Here is a 13,335-nt window from a genome sequence, read left to right as displayed (position 1 = left end):
ACAGCCCTTATGGCAGAAAGTGAAGAGGAACTCAAAAGCCTCTTGATGAAAGTGAAAGTGGAGAGTGAAAAAGTTGGCTTAAAACTCAACATTCAGAAAACGAAGATCATGGCATCTGTTCCCATCACTTCATGGGAAATAGATGGGGAAACAGTGGAAACAGTGTCAGACTTTATTTTTCTAGGCTCCAAAATCACTGCAGATGGTGACTGCAGCCATGAAATTAAAAGACGCTTACTCCTTGGAAGGAAAGTTATGACCAACTTAGCATTTTCAAAAGCAGAGACATTACTTTGCCAACAAAGGTTCATCTAGTCAAGGCTATGGTTTTTCCTGTGGTCATGTATGGATGTGAGAGTTGGACTGTGAAGAAGGCTGAGCACCGAAGAATTGATGCTTTTGAACTGTGGTGTTGGAGAAGACTCTTGAGAGTCCCTTGGACTGCAAGGAGATCCAACCAGTCCATTCTGAAGGAGATCAGCCCTGGGATTTCTTTGGAAGGAATGATGCTAAAGCTGAAACTCCAGTACTTTGGCCACCTGATGCAAAGAGTTGACTCATTGGAAAAGACTCTGATGCTGGGAGGGATTGGGGGCAGGAGGAGAAGGGGACGACAGAGGATGAGATGGCTGGATGGCATCACTGACTCGATGGACGTGAGTCTGAGTGAACTCCTGGAGTTGGTGAGGGACAGGGAGGCCTGGCGTGCTGGGATTCATGGGGTCGCAAAGAGTCGGACACGACTGAGCGACTGATCTGATCTGTGCTGGGTCTTCAGTGCTGTTCGGGCTTTCTCTAGTTGAGGCGAGCAGGGGCCGCTCTCTAGTTGCGGTGCGCAGGCTTCTTTCTCATTGTGATGGCCCCGCAGCTTGTGGAATCTTTCCGGACTCGAGATTGAAGCCGTGTCCCCTGCATTGACAGGCAGGTCCGCAATCACTGGACCACCCGGGAAGTCTGTGAGGAAGGATGTCAAATGCTGGGCTCAAATCGTTCCCCACAGCACCCCATCAGGAAGACCCCCGCCATCCCTTAGGGACCCTCAGTGCTCACTCCCACCAGACAGCTCCAGTGGTGGTGCTGGTGTGTAGTCGTTCAGTCATGTCCGACTCTTGCGACCCCGTAGACTGTATCCCACCAGGCTCCTCCGTCCATGGGATTTTTCAGGCAAGAATACTAGAGTGGGTTGCCATTTCCTTCTCCAAGGGAATCTTCTGGACCCAGGAATCGAACCCGGGTCTCCTATATTGCAGGCAGATTCTTTACCTACTGAGCTACGGAGGGAAACCTCCAGTTGTGGCGAGATAACCAAAAGTAGCTTTTTAAAAAAGAGATTTGCAACTCTAGAATTAAAATGAGTTTCTCGGCCTGAAATACGTGAGGCAGAGAACATTTTATTTTTCAAAGCAGGTCAGAAAAGTTGCTGTGTTAATCAAGGAAGCTGCTAAGTCACTTCAGTTGTGTCCGACTTTGTGCGACCCCATAGACGGCGGCCCACCAGGCTCCCCCATCCCTGGGATTCTCCAGGCAAGAACACTGGAGTGGGTTGCCATTTTCTTCTCCAATGCATGAAAGTGAAAAGTGAAAGTGAAGTCACTCAGTCGAGTCCGACTGTTAGCGACCCCATGCTCTGCAGCCTACCAGGCTCCTCTGTCCATGGGATTTTCCAGGCAAGAGTACTGGAGTGGGGTGCCATTGCCTTCTCTGAATCAAAGAAGACCAAAAGTTAAATAAAAATTGTTTATATCCCAAAGACTGAAACAATTTACAGTCGGCAGTTTCATAGAACTGTCTGTCTTGAGTTAGACAACGAACTCTCTCTGTGTGATTCTTTTCTTATAAAAGTTGGGTCATTGTTTGGCCTTTAAACCTTCTTTAATGTGTATTAATTCTGAACAGTGACTGTAGCCAGTTTATAAATAAATCAATAAGTACTCCACAAGGAAAAGACTGAAAGGAGGCATTCTTTCCAGGCGAGGCTCTGCCCTGTTATTCCATGACAGATCTCAATTAGCTTTCTGCTGCCCCCATGCATTAGCAAAGTCGGCAGTGGGCACAAAGAACATGCCCGTAAGTCCAGGGAAGATTTCCATTTTGTCTTCATTTTTGGCGTTGCTGGAACATTTCAGTCCAGGACACATAATCAGTTCGAGTGCATGAATAAAACTCTACTATATATAGTATGAGTGAATTCCAGGATGCAAACTATATAGAGTTGAGCTAAGAAAACAAGTTCAGTGTCATGTTACTCAGCTTGGCAACGTTTAGAACATTAAACAGTCCTTTCCAGTCATTCTTGGTTGGACGCTGGTCCTCACGGTGCCTCCGTGGTTCACCCTGACTCTCAGCTGGCCTGTTCTCATAAGTCTCTTTTTGGACTCGGGCCAAGTGGGAGCTGCTTCTGTCTGACTTCCATGTACCCAGATGGCTCTAGGTTTTCTAAGCAGGAAGAGCTCAGGACAGCAATCTGGTTGGGGAATTGCCTGGAATCTTTTGGGGGGTTACTTGGAGGGTGTGATGGAGACTACAGAGGAGACAGGGCTGCAGAGCTCACCCCAGGCTATGTTTTGGTGCTGCCGCTACCTGTTTGCATACCTGTTTTCTTATCTTGCAAACACTGCTTATTCTGGCAGGCACTTGTCCAGCCAGTGAAGCCAAGATCACTCAACAGAAAGTCTCTGAATTTTGTCTGAATTGCCTGTTTCCATCAGCAGGGCCATAAGGGGTCCTGTGAGCATTTATTTGGATACTGGAAGTGTCAAAATGAACCAGATGGTCCTTGTCCCAAGTTGTTCACAGTCTAGAGGGGAGTGGGGAAAAAGAAATATACAAAAACAAACAAAAATAAGACATATGACTATACCTTATTGGTGCTTTATAGAAGTAACAGTGTGGGCCAAGGGGAAGTCCATATACCTCAGATTGCTCTATTTGTATCTCTCTAGTCTAGGACTTCCCAGGTAGCACAGTGGTAAAGAATCTGCCTGCCAATGCAGAAGATGTGGGTTCAATCCCTGGGTTAGAAAGATCCCCTAGGGTAGGAAATGGCAACCCACTCCAATATCCTTGCCTGGAAAATCCCATGGAAAAGGAGCCTGGTGGGTTACAGTCCATGGGGTCGAAAAGAGACGGACGTGACTGGGCATGCATGCATGCTCAAGTCTAGAGCAACTCATACTTCATTTTTCCCCCACATTCAGCTCATTTCACAGATATTTATTGAGTGTTGACTGCTTATTGCTGAGGCTGGAGCTGTGTTGCACTTTCATTCTGGTTTAAAAATCAGATAATAAACAAGTCAACAAATAAGACACATAGTAATAAATCAAACAGGCTAAGTGTAGCTAGTGACTGGTCATCCGGGGAGGGAATGGACATCAAAGGAGAAAGGTTGCAACCACAGACACCAAGATCAGGAAAGGCCTTTTAGAAGCGGGCACTCGTGAGCTGAGACCTGATTGGTAAGAAATGACCAGCCACGGGGAGATCTCAGAGGAGAGCTCTGCTAACAGGTAAAACTGGAAGGCAGGAGAAAGTTTGAGGTGTTTCAGGAGTGGAAAGAAGTCCACATGACCGGAACATAGAGTGAAGACGGAGCATGAGGTCAGAGAAATCAGCAGGGCCCCAATCATGCAGGCTGGAGACCTTGTTTGAATGTTATTCTCATTGCAATTTAGAGAGGAGGATATACTTTTCCAGTGATCAGATATGCCCGTTTCTCATCTAGGGTACTGTCTTCAGCATCTAAAGAAAACAGAATTAGTAAATAAAACATTAGCTGGTGAGGACAGAATTAGAGCAAAAGTAGGGACTTCCTTGGAGAAGGAAATGGCAACCCACTCCAGTGTTCTTGCCTGGAGAGTCCCAGGGACGGGGGAGCCTGGTGGGCTGCCGTCTATGGGGTCACACAGAGTTGGACACGACTGAAGTGACTTAGCAGGGACTTCCTTGGTGGTCCAGTGGTTAAGAATCCACCTTGTAATGCAGGAGACTCAGGTTCGATCCCTGGTCGAGGAATTAAGATCCCACATACCATGGGATCAATTAAACCTATGGACCCCAACCACTGAGCCTGAGTGTCCTAGAGCTTATGTTCCACAACAAAAGGAATCCTTCCACCACAGCTGGAGAAAGCCCACGTGCTGCAATGAACAAAAGAAATAGTGCAGCCAAAAAAAAAAAAAAATAGAGCAAAGTTAAATGAAAGGTCTTGAGGGATATTTTACATAGTTATCAAAGCGTCCACACCACTGGAGATTTTTCCTTTTGAGTGTCAGCATGTCTGTACCAGATAGACTACCGTGCCTTGAACAAATTTTCATTCCTCAGGTTTCCTTCTCTTTTAGGGTTGATTGTCCATCTGTCTGTATTCTTTATCACACCACCACCTTTCCTCATTGCTGTAGCTTTCAACAGAATGAGGATTCTCAGTTTGTAAGCTCAAAAATCTAATCAAAGCCTGTTCTACTATGGACCTTCATTGGGAGGTACGTAGTTAGGTGGTATCCCATCCGTGTTTAGTGAATGATCACCAAAATCAACCCAGAGAGGGAGATCTACCGACTTGGTCTTTTGGTCTGGAGGTGAATCTTCCTTTCAGATGTGTCACCTTAGAATCGCTAACCATACTATGAAGATGGTTTTGATGTAAAAATAGAATCTCTCCCCAAAGAATCTGTTCACCTAGCAACTTTAGAACCCATACAAAACAAGGAGAATACAGATTTTTTTCTTTGGGGATCTCATTTGCTCATTCAAATACGTGGAACCCCAAGCAGTACAGTGGGCACAGGGTTAAAACAGGTACATGATGTACTTCTAGCCCCCGAGTCTATACAGCTTTCATATGTATCTCTGGTCCTTAAAATGAACAAACTGTCTACTTACAAACCTGTGTACTTCTAACTGCCCTGGATTTACAGGGTGTGCTCTCCATGCAACTTACAAATATCTGCCTTCAATTATCTCCCAAGGACTAACAGCCACCACAGCCTCTGGTTTCTCCTGTCTCCTCCCTGTTCCTTCTTCCTGCCTCCAGAGCCCTCGTTGCTGTTGCCATGACAACTGAAGTGAATAAGCCTCGGAATCTTATCTCTTACTATGGGTACGTGCCTCCCCACAAGGACGTTATTATACATTAGCCAAACTGGATTCCAGGGGCTGTCCTTTAAATTTACCATTAAATGATGTTGAAATTGGAACTCTGGAGGCAAAGATTCTGATGGAATTTGGTCAAGGACCTAAGAATTCTCAAATCTTTATTTGAAATCTTCAAAGGAACGATGTGCACTCATGACAAGGCAAGGTATAGGAATGCTTTTTGACTAACTGGGGCTTCACATTGAAATCCCAGCTTTAGTGAGTATATCTAGGGCTGGTGGAGATTGCTTTAGGCCTAAGCCAGGTTGGCTTGAGAAATCTGCTTGACCACTAAGAGACTGGAAAGAAAAGATCCTCCAGCTCAAATCTGCCTTCTGGGCCCCAGGCTCTGATAGCCATCTGCCTGCCATCCGACTCATCTTCATCTTATCAGTCTTTCCATCCTACTTCTCTCTCTCTCTCTCCATAAACAGCTCCAACACCCAGCTAGTGGCCCCAGCCAGGAAACTGGGAGCCATCCTGGATTCTCCCTTGCCTTCCTCCATACCTGCCCGTGTGCATGCTAAGTCGCTTCAGTTGTGTCCGGCTCTTTTTGACCCTGTGGACTGTAGCCCGCCAGGCTCCTCAGTCCATGGCATTCTCCAGGCAAGAATACTGGAGTGGGTTGCCATGCCCTCCTCCAGGGAATCATCTGGACCCAGGGCTCAAACACATGTCTTTTCCATCTCCTGCTTTGGGAGGTGGGTTCTTTACCACTAGTGCCTCCTGGGAAGCCTCTCTCCATACCTAGTCCTTTCCAAATTCTGTGAGCTCTGCCTCTACAAAAACTCAAACAGGTCTGCTTCTCTGCATCTCTACTCCCATCTCTTTAGAACAAAATGCAGTTACATCTTCCGCATAGGTCATTTGAATAGCATTCTGACTCCTGACTCTTGTGCTTGATTCTACCTGTTTTCCCCTGGAGCCCTCCTCCCTAGAGAAACTAGAGTATGTATTGGAAAAGAGAAATCAGACCATATCACTTTGCTCTTTAAAAATGCTTCCTGGGACTTCTCTGGTGGTCCTATGGTTAAGAATCGGCCTGCCAACACAGGGGACATGGCTTCAGTCCCTCCTGGTCCAGGAAGATTCCACGTACTGTGGAGCAGCTAATCCCATGAGCCACAGCTACTGAGCCTGCACACCTTGAGTGGGTGCTCCCCAACAAGAGAAGCCACCACAGTGAGAAGCCAGCGTGCCAAAACTATAGAGAGAAGTACTGGAGTGGGGTGCCGTTGCCTTCTATATGCGTACAATTCTATGGAACTAAGTTCATTTTATTTTGTGAAAGCTGCTACTCTACAGAAAGATTTTGATTTAGTAGTTTGTTTTTAATCCCCCTTTGTATCTGCATTTGGTAAGGCCTAAGTTGGCAACCCACTCCAGTGTTTTAGCCTGGAGAATCCCAGGGATGGCGAAGCCTGACGGGCTGCCGTCTATGGGGTCGCACAGAGTCGGACACAACTGAAGCGACTTAGCAGCAGCAGCAAGTGTGATAAAAGCTCTTCCGCAAACATAAGGCAGTACTGTGTTCTGTTGGAATCTGAGTTCATTCATTGAAAGATTTATTTTCAGGTTTACCAGTTGTTTATGTCCACTGACGTTTGAGTGTATTACTTTATATATGATGGGATTCCAGGGTGGGAATGGAGTGCCTTTTCTCTTTTAATTTTTATTTTAAAAAATTACTTAAAGTCCACTTCAGTGTTGTGGTTTATGGAGGAAAGTGTTAAATATGATATTTTAAAACATTTTTCTCTATGATTAAACATGATTTCTCAACGTCTTTTTTACTTGTATTTTGCTTTTGATATGGCCGGATATTCAGCTTGTTTTTCATAGTTCCTAATGTTTTCAGAAAAATTTTTTTTTTAATTAGTTTCCTAAAAAAAAAAAGTCATCTTCTCAGCAAGGCCTCCCCTGACCACCCTATCCAAAATTGCCATGGTCCTCTATCAATGTACCCTGTTTACTTCCTACCTAATATTTCCCAGAACATATAGCTCTTTTGTTTATTCATTTGTGTATTTACCAAGTTTTCCCAACTAGGAATGTACATTCCTTGATGCCAGGGACTATATCTGTTTTATTCATAATTGGTAGCATGTAGGAGGAACATGAGTTAAGGAGCCTGGAGGGCTGGGGTCCATAGGGTCACAAGGAGTCAGACATAACTGAAGTAACTTAGCACACATGCATGCAGGAAGAACATGAATTAATATCTGTTAGATACATGAATGATCCTGCCTGAAATTCTGAACCCAAGAAAGGAAGAAGAAACTCTTCTTCCTCGTCTTCCTTTGTACAGTTGAGGTCTAAATGGATGGAATTCCACTCAGATGGTACAAATGAAGAAATGTTAAGGAAGAGATTTTTACCTGAGGCACGCTTGGGGTTAAGACAACCAGGATGGGGACTTCCGTGGTACTCCAGTGGCTGAGACTCCATGCCCCCAATGCAGGGGGCCCAGGTTCCATCCCTGATCGGGGAACTAGATCCCACATGTTGCAACTAAAGATTCCTCGTGCTGCAACTAAACCCCAGTGCAGCCAAATAGATAAATATTTTTCTAAAAAGAGAGAGAACTAGGATGCGAGATACCAAAGACTAGGAAGAGCAGGGAGAGGTTTATACCCCCAAGACAAGGGGAGGGGACGGGGTAGGGGGGCAGACAGGGGAGGGGAATGAATAAATGATGTTCCCAGAGCCCAGTGAGAACTAAATCTTTGGGGGGGCTGCCAGCTAGACATGTCATCTTGGAGGGACACAGCCACTGCCAGATTGATGGCAGCAAAGCAGGATAGGAACCCATGAAGAAATATCCCATCCTCTCTCTCCTACTCTTTTATCTCTGAGTCACGGCCCTCCTTGGCCAAAGTCAAGCCAGGGAACCAGGGAAATGAATCCATTTGTAGCCCAGTCTTCCAGAGCACAGAGCAGGTGATGTGTGGAGAATAATCAGCACAGACTTTGTCTCCTAGCACCTGGAACCCAGGCTGGTCTTGCTCCTATGACTTAGAGGTCAATCAGATTTGAAGTTTATGCTTGGAATTTAATTACCACTTACACTATTAGGCCTGAGGGAAAAAAAAACCATTTGGATTTCTAAACAACCAACTAATGAACTTGGGAACACAATTCACTAGGGCGCTGAAGCCTGCCTTTAGAGTGGACGAGTGGGTGAGATGTTTTTATTTTTAATAAGCAGAGCACAGCCTACTCAGTAAAATCAAACTCTTATAATCTTATCTGGCTAACCATAAATCAAATTATGAAGCATTTCGATGCTATACATGGTATCCTCATAAAATATATGAGACTAGTAGTTGGCAAATTTGGTTTCTAGGTTCTTTCAAACCAATTACAGAGAAAATAGAGCTAGACCTTTTCCTGAGGCAAAACGCTTTAAGTCTCTGAGTTCTAGTTTCCATCCTGCTCCGAACAGTTGTGTGAGAATGTCCATTCCTGACTCATTTGACTCTACAAATACAGAATTGCAGCCAGCTGACTTTTAAAAAATTTTATTGAAGCATAATTGATTTACAATGTTAACCTCTGCAGAAAAGTGGCTCAGATGTATATACGTATATATATATGTTCTTTTTCATTATGGTCTATCACGGGGTGTTAAGTTTAGTTCCTTGAGCTGTATAGCCGGACCTTGTTTTCCCATCCCATACACAATAGTTTGCATCTGCTAATCCCAGACTCGCAGTCCTTCCCTCCCTGTCCCTCCCTTGGCAACCGTGTGTTCTCTGTGTCTGGGAGTGTGTTTCCGTTTCATAGACGTGTTCATTTGTACCATATTTTAGATTCCGCGTATAAGTGATATCCTATGGTATTTGTCTCTGTCTGACTCACTTCACCTTTACTTCTCTAGGCCCATCCATGTTTCTGCAAATGGCAGGATTTCATTCTTTTTTATGGCTGACTAATACTTGGACCCAGCCGATTTCAAGGATATGGGCCAGCTTGGAGTTCTGGTAAGGTTTTACAAATGTATGCTGGGGGAAAAGGGAAAAATAAGAAGTGAGATGTAAGTCTTCCTGAAAGATGACAGCGCTGCGTGGGGGGAAAAAGTCATTTCTTTATAACTGTAGCAGTCAGACCTAGAGCTGAGTTGTGTGACAGGGGGGACTCACAATATTAATATAAACTCCTCTCTAGAAATCATTTTAGAGTGTGAGACAGTTGTATTGAATGTCTCAATAGGAGCGGAGGGGCCTTAGGACAGAGAAGCGGCTGCCGGATTTATTGTAATTAAGTGCTCGATCTGTGAATGGAGCACCGTAATAGCAAGCAGCAACCTCATTTTCAATTCACTTTTCTCTTTGCTTAAAATGTCCTAAATATCGGAAACAAAGCTACCAATATTTAACTGGAATGTCCCCCTTTTGTCTACTCTGCTTTGTGTAACAAGAAAGCATACAATATACTTATTATGTTTATTTATTTATGCTTAGAAAATAAAAAAGTGCTAGTTTAAGAGGCTGGATTTTCTCTCTCCGCTGTGTAGGAAAGAGTCAAATTGTTCTAAGACTTCCAATGTTTGAAACACAGAATCTTGTAAGGAAAATTAAAATCTGCCTCTGATTTCTTTGTGTTCTGAGTTTCCATAGACGAAAAAAAAATTCTCTCCTAAAAGAACTGCATACCACCTGGCACATATCCTGAGAGAGGCAAAGCAGGGTGGATGGTAGAGTGGAAAAATAACAATAAAGATCTTAATTAAATCACCCAGGACCCTATTCCATAATGATACGCACCAGGTGCTTCTGCTTCTATTTAATCAGCTCAGCATTAGCTCCCTTTTAGAAACGACACATACTGTTGGGGTGTATCCAGCTGAAACACACATCAACATGTACAATGCTTTATTTTTTAAATTAATTTTTATTGGACAATAGTTGCTTTACAGTGTTAGTGTCTACTATACAGCAAAGTGAATCAGCAATACCTATATCTCCTCTTTTTTCGGATTCCCCACCCCATTTAGGTCACCACAGACCACTGAGGAGGGTTCCCTGAGTTACGTACTGGTGGTGGTGGTTTAGTCGCTCAGTTGTGTCCAACTCTTGTGACCCCATGGACTGCAGCCTGCCTGGCTCCTCTGTCCATGGGATTCTCCAGGCACGAATACCTGAGTGGGTTGCCATTTCCTTCTCCAGGGGATCTTCCCTACCCAGGAATCGAATCCTGGTCTCCAGCATTGCAGGCAGATTCTTTCCCGTCTGAGCTACAAGGGAATAGTAGGTTCTCATTAGTTATCTACTGTAGATGAAAGTGAAAGTGTTGGTCGCTCAGTTGTGTCCAACTCTTTGCGACCCCATGGACTGTATGTACCTTATCAGGTTCCTCTGTCCATGGAATTTTCCAGGACCCACTGGAATGGGTAGCCACTCCCTTCTCCAGGGGATCGTCCCAATCCAGGGATCTAATCCCTGTCTCCCGCATTGCAGGCAGATTCTTTACCATCTGAGCCCCCCAGCGAAGCCCATATACATAGTATCAATAATGTGTATGTGTCAATCCCGATCTCCCAATTCATCCCACTCCCAAGTACAATGCTTTTAAAATGTGACTGTATATATTTCTCCCCAGTTCTTTCACTGTCTGTGGACTGACCTCATGGATCACCCAAGATGGAGGATGAAGTAGAAATAAAGCAGTTCTATGTTTAGAGACACCAAACACAATAACTGTAGTTTTATGGAAACTAAGCTTAAGAAATGCAAGGCATTTACTGGTTTCTTTCCGAAACCTCTCAGATATAGGAGAAATATGTGTGAGCTTTGGGCTTTCATTTACCCAAATATGAGGAATTTATGTGCTAGAGTCAACCGACTGATAGTGGATGGAAAAGATTAGTGCAGGTCCTATTTGGCAGCAGTCTGGGTAGAAACCCATATGCTCTGTGACATTGATTATAATTATTTTTCCATCATTCCAGGTTACATTCTTAGCAGGAATGTGAGCCAACTCTTTCCCTAGGAAGGCTCCTGCTGTGAAACCATCTTTGGCAATGAATCTTTAACAAAAGATCAGGAACTTGACATTTATTTTTAAGCCTGAGAAGAAAACGTGTGCAGTGCTGGAAGCAAATATAGGGATAGGAAAAGCTTCTCAACAGTTGCAGGCAGTTGCAGTGGAACAAGAAGAAATGTTATATGCCATGCCAGTGGCTTTACTTTTGCGAAATAGCAACTGATAACTAGGTATGGAATCTGTCAGCTCTGTATATAATGTTAAGCTTTAATGTCTTTTTAAAGTAGAAGATGTGGAGGGCAATGTGTTTAACTGTTCTTTTGGATCAGGTGTGTCTTTATGATTTTATATTCAACTGATCATCAAGGAGATTGTTAGAACACTGGTTGTAACAGAAGTTTAGGGTGATATATTAAGAAATCCCACGGACAGAGGAGCCTGGTGGGAAATAGTCCATGGGGTCACAAAGAGTTGGACACAGCTGAGCGTCTGAGCAGGTATTAAGAAACAGGGAGAGCAATCATTTTCATTCCAATTGACTAAATTGGAGAGGTTTTTTAAAAATTTTTTTTCAAAAAAAGCATGTGCATTCCAATTTGTGAATTCATTCATCTGAGTTGGGGGGTGGGGGTGAGTTCTTGGTGGAAAGGCTAAATAAAGTATCTAGATGTTCCCATGAGGTGAGAAGTTTTCATCCTCACGCTCTCCACCAATAGTAAAGAAATTTCTTCAAAATTAATTGAAAAAGCAACAGAGGCAGAAAGTGGCATGGCTGTCAGAAAATTACCAAGTTAAACATAAAAGGGTGCCAGCTTTCCTCTAAAGGATGGTTATTTCTATCTCATGGCTTACTGCAGTGTAATGACTGGTTTCTCCATTAAAATCAAACACAGAATATAATTAAGCAAATCCTTCAGGTTACATGTCTTTTAAAATTCCACTAGCTGAAAGACTCATCAGAGGAAGTAATAAGCACTTTAATAAATGCCCTGTGCCATAAATTTAGTTCAGCTGTGACAAAGTCAGAAGAGACCTCAATCATAGACAGTTATAGGCAATGGGCTGGTCAATTTTTTTTTCTGAGTTAGAATTTTCTAACCCAAGACGGGCGGGTCATGGTGGAGAGATCTGACAGAATGTAGTCCACTGGAGAAGGGAATGGCAAACCACTTCAGTCTTCTTGCCTTGAGAACCCCATGAACAGTATGAAAAGGCGAAATGATAGGATACTGAAAGAGAAACTCCCCAGGTCAGTAGGTGCCCAATATGCTACTGGAGATCAGTGGAGAAATAACTCCAGAAAGAATGAAGGGATGGAGCCAAAGCAAAAAGAATACCCAGCTGTGGATGTGACTGGTGATAGAAGCAAGGTCCGATGCTGTAAAGAGCAATATTGCATAGGAATCTGGAATGTCAGGTCCATGAATCAAGGCAAATTGGAAGTGGTCAAACAGGAGATGGCAAGAGTGAATGTCGACATTCTAGGAATCAGCGAACTCAAATGGACTGGAATGGAGTGAATTTAACTCAGATGACCATTATATCTACTACTGTGGGCAGGAATCCCTCAGAAGAAATGGAGTGGCCATCATGGTCAACAAAAGAGTCCAAAATGCAGTACTTGGTTGCAATCTCATAAATGACAGAATGATCTCTGTTTGTTTCCAAGGCAAACCATTCAATATCACAGTAATCCAAGTCTATGCCCCAACCAGTAACGCTGAAGAAGCTGAAGTTGAACGGTTCTATGAAGACCTACAAGACCTTTTAGAACTGACACCCAAAAAAGATGTCCTTTTCATTATAGGGGACTGGAATGCAAAAGTAGGAAGTCAAGAAACACCTGGAGTAACAGGCAAATTTGGCCTTGGAATACAGAATGAAGCAGGGCAAAGACTAATAGAGTTTTGCCAAGAAAATGCACTGGTCATAGCAAACACCCTCTTCCAACAACACAAGAGAAGACTCTACACATGGACATCACTATATGGTCAACACCGAAATCAGATGGATTAATTTCTTTGCAGCCAAAGATGGAGAAGCTTTATACAGTCAACAAAAACAAGACCGGGAGCTGACTGTGGCTCAGATCATGAACACCTTATTACCAAATTCAGACTTAAATCGAAGAAAGTAGGGAAAACCACTAGACCATTCAGGTATGACCTAAATCAAATCCCTTATGATTATACAGTAGAAGTGAGAAATAGATTT

The 13,335-nt window shown here is 43.7% G+C and overlaps 1 long non-coding RNA gene across 1 annotated transcript in view; it reads left to right on the top strand.

Moving 5' to 3' along the window:
• Positions 1–13,335, top strand: part of LOC105004085 — a 27,070-nt gene that overhangs the window by 5,656 nt on the left and 8,079 nt on the right. Inside the window, exon 4 of the long non-coding RNA XR_827184.1 lies at positions 9,017–9,119. This is a non-coding gene — a long non-coding RNA (uncharacterized LOC105004085). The remainder of the gene's footprint in view (positions 1–9,016; positions 9,120–13,335) is intronic.

The sequence above is a fragment of the Bison bison genome, unplaced genomic scaffold (genome assembly GCF_000754665.1).
Source record: "Bison bison bison isolate TAMUID 2011002044 unplaced genomic scaffold, Bison_UMD1.0 scf7180017864472, whole genome shotgun sequence".
Classification (NCBI taxonomy): domain Eukaryota; kingdom Metazoa; phylum Chordata; class Mammalia; order Artiodactyla; family Bovidae; genus Bison; species Bison bison.
This window is presented reverse-complemented; position numbering and strand designations above follow the sequence as displayed.